Below are 4356 nucleotides of genomic sequence, written 5' to 3'. Positions count from 1 at the left end.
TTTTTTTTTGTTTGTTTGTTTGTTTGTTGTTTTTTTATTTATTTATTTTTTGCTACTTCAGAGATGCAGACATTTCAAAAGCAGCAGGAAATTCAAGGCTGCTTTGAACAATTGTATTATCTATTTGGCTCCCAGCAGCACAGCCTTGATGGCAGTGGTTATCTCAATCTCCCCAGGATGGAATGTCAACAAAGAGCTTGATTCGCTCCCACCCCATCACCCATGTTGGACCCTGCCCCAGAACCCAACGGCTGAGGAGGAGGAAACTCTGAACTCTAGAGAACTGAGCAGAGACGATAACATCATGTGACTCTGGACTCTGGAGGGGGCCAGGGTTGGGCCTAGCATGGATGCTCTCTCCCTCAACGTCACCTACTCCTCTGAACCCACCCCATCTTACCTCCCCTTTATGTGTTATCTGACCTAAGCCCCACCCCCAAGCTGACTTGCTGCCTTGCTGTGCGATTGTTTTTTTAGCACGTTTCTGTGTAAAACACAGGATCAGAGCTCCTTTTTAACTCACCTTTCCTATTGTGTGTATTCCAAGCTGCAAAAGGTAGCGCATCGTAGTGCAAAAGACCTTGGACAATTGTTTCCCCATGTTTGTTGTGTGTGTGTGTGTGTGTGTGTGTGTGTGTGTGTGTGTGTGTGTGTGTGTGTGTGTGTGTGTGTGTGTGTGTTTCTCCGAACGGATGTTCTAAATTGCAAGTTCCTAGTCTGTGTTTCTGTGTAATGTTTGGGTTCTAGCTCAGTAAGTACTTGGTATCTGTACTCTGTATCAGCCAGTACCCAAACTGAAGTACTTGTACTTGGTTTGAGGAAAAACTGGTATTGGGATATCTCATACAAATGAGTATGTTGCTACTTTGGTTTATGGTGGACATGTACAAAATATCTTTTTCTGAATATGGTCATATTTAAATTTTTCATGATTTCACCAAAGAAGGTTATTAAAAATTTTCACTTTTAAATGGTTTCTAAACTTTAAATGAAAAAGAAAGCTTCCATCATTAGTCCCATTTGTCAAATGTAAACTGAATATTACATTATGTATCACATTAGTATGAAATAAACTTATTCTTTAACAATGACTGCAAGACTTTCCAAAGCAATTRAAGTGTCAAAGTTGTATTTGATTGTGTTTATGTGTCAGTGACTATACTGAGTATCCATTATTTGGAGCCTGATGGTTTCTGCTGCAGGTTTCACTTGACCTGCTTCAAATATTACCAACAAACGAAGCCAGTCCAAGTTCCATCATCATATTCATCACCTGTGGTCCAGGAAACCACACATACGATGCTGAACTCCTCTTCCTCAGCAAACAAGCCTTCCCACGAGACAAGAAACTACTCCTGTCTTCCTTCTTTCATCCAGCTCCTCTGATCATGGCTTGTCCTATCCAAGCATCATGCTCATGGGGCGTACCCATCAGGTTGAATTAGGAATTTATGAAAAAAGCCTGTCTGTTAGATAAAAAAGGTACAGAATAAAGATACACTAATTAACCAAAGTGATTGTCTGAAAAAATAAAAGAGACTGTTGTGGCTACCAGCTGTGTTTTCAAATGAGAGCAAAATGGGTCATCTTTTTTTTCCAGAATTTATGATTTGTGACAACTAAAAGCCTGACAGATCAGCAGTGAGACAAGCTGGTTTTAATGCTACAACAACCCAGCTAAACAAGTGATTCTAAAATAAGAAATGAAATGGCAACATCTTCCTTCATGTCTTATTCTTAGAATTTGATTTCCTCTTTTTATGATCAGTGGTTATTATTATTGTCTTGCCAGCAGACAATAATCACATTTTATGTGTACAAGTGTGCTGAGGAGTATCTGTACAGCTGCTTATGGGACTAAGGTCAACAAATTACACAGAGCCAAATGCCAAGTTTGGACAGCTGATGAACAGATCGATTGAGTGATTGATCCGTGCCTAAATCTTCACCTGCAGATATTCATAAAACATATCTCTGACCTGATCAGCAGCTTCTTACTCAGAATGCTATGCAGCCACAACAGCAAACATATTCCATGAAGTTCTGTGCTGAACCTTTACATCACTGTCACTGCATCAGTCATGTCTTGGCTCGTATACTGTAGTCTCTTCAGAAATCAGCCAGAAGTGTAGTGTGGTCCTCAGCTCATAGCATGGAATTTTCTGATTGGCCCCTGTTTTTGTTCTCAAACAAATGATGTGTGTTTTTTATATATTTTTCTTCATCCTCTTCCTCAGTCCCATTTCTGGGGTTACCCAGGCAGCTCGAAAAGCAAATATAAGTTATAAAAATCCATTTTATTTTCTGTGTCCAAAATGCAGTATGACAAAATTCATTTATTCTTCAACTCTGTAAAGATGAATTTGAAATCTAGGCATTCATTCATATCTGTATGTAGTATTAATAACAGTATTAGAGTCAGACTCACCATGAATACTTACACTTTGTCAAGTTGAACTTAACGCATGCTGCATATTGCACAACTTTATCAGCTCTCACATGTAACTTAGCTTTTAGACTTCTGCACGTGTGTGTCATATGTTTCCAAGTTTAGAGTGAATTCACAAATGTATTGTTTAAATACAGGTCAAAAAATACAATTTTGAGCCAAGTTTTAAGACAGAGATAAAAGACAGGTCTGCCTGGAGTAACCTCTCTACGACAGACATGTCTCCCAATCATTTCTACTGTTTTACAGATGGATCCCTTCTGAAGGGGTCAGTAGGTGCAGGGGTGCTGATTTTGCACAACCAGTGAGAGAGAGAGAGAGCATAAATACCCACTAGGTATTTTTGCAACCGTATCTCAAGCTGAGATATATGCAACCCACCAGTGTGTGTCATCTCTCAAAAACCTTCAGTGTACACAGAAGGAAATATTCATCCTAACTGATAGCCAAGCTGCTATTAAAGCTCTCCAAGGGCCACACTTTACGTCATAACTGGCTTGGGAGTGTGCCGAGGCAGTCAACCAACTGGGGAGAGATAACAGTGTTACTGTTAAATGGGTACCAGGACATACTGGTATTTATGGTAACGAGAGAGCTGACTACCTTGCAAAAGCTGGCAGTCAGGCTCACTTCAAAGGACCAGAGCCTGTTGTAGGTATCTCAACAACAGTCTGTAGGACTGCRCRACAGGCCTGGATTAGACGTCAACACTCAATCCGCTGGAGAGAGCTGACTAACTGTAGACAGGCACGGGAACTGATTAACGGCTCAAATCTAAGGTTTGGGAAAGCTCTCATCTCCCAGTCAAGGAGAATTCTAAGTATACTGGGTGGAGTCCTAACAGGGCACAATCTGCTCAACCGCCACAAAATGGTGATGGGACTCCATGACAATGGTCTGTGTGATGCCTATGGCATTGAACTGGAGACCTGTCTGCACTACCTGGGCCACTGCCTGGCTCTGAGCGGTCAAAGGAAAAGAATTCTTGGCGACCCCTTCATGGATCCTGAAAAGCTCAGAACACTGAGTGTTCCTAACCTTGTGTCCATCATCTGAGGGACGAGATGGTTCGAATAAAGACCAGTGTCTTTTTGGAGTAACCCTTGGCTGCGGACCGCAGAACAGGGCGAGCTCGGATAATGGGCGGAGTCTGATGTCTGACTCCGCCCTCAAACCATTTTGATTGGAGTGTCTATTTCCTTCTTCCACGTGTAGCATTTAAAAGCATTTACCGCTAGTAGCTACTCAGGAGTATGACAAGGTATCGATCTAAATGAGTGAATGTAACATAAACTTGTATAACATTGACCGTGCTTTGTTTCCGGTTATAAATAATTTTACGTACAAACCTCCCTAGGAAATTGTTTAATTTAAGCTTCCCCATACTCTTAAATCGCTATCCTGTGCTAAAACTTCCTGTTTTGGTAACAGGGCATTTCAAAATAATAGTCTTATACATAAATACAGACTTTCGCTTTACCAGAACCTGAAATATTTTTCCTACGGTCATGATCAAATGTTGCTCTTGTAATGAATGCCACATGAAGTTTGAGTAGTAATAAAGTAATGATGTGCTGGTAGCTGACTTTCAGTTTTTAATGTTAAGCTTCTTTTATAGAAATTGATTATTTCTAGTCCTTTGAAAATGTTGCCATGATCTGACTTTGTTTTTTTTTTTCCAAAGACACAATTATTTACAATGGAACAACCACTGACCAGAACATTGAAGACAGCTGGGAAGATTACATTCATATTTCAAACTGAAACATTTATGTCAGAATGTGTTGAGAAACAAGACTTGAAAAGTTGTAAGAGCTTTAAGGTTAACTGAAAAAGTCATATTGTAAGAAAATAAAATGTCTACAAAGCCCACCAGTGTTATTTTTAACGTTATTTCACTCATATAT

The sequence above is a fragment of the Austrofundulus limnaeus genome, unplaced genomic scaffold (genome assembly GCF_001266775.1).
Source record: "Austrofundulus limnaeus strain Quisiro unplaced genomic scaffold, Austrofundulus_limnaeus-1.0 Scaffold122, whole genome shotgun sequence".
NCBI classification, from domain to species: domain Eukaryota; kingdom Metazoa; phylum Chordata; class Actinopteri; order Cyprinodontiformes; family Rivulidae; genus Austrofundulus; species Austrofundulus limnaeus.
Note: the sequence above shows the minus strand (reverse complement) of the source record.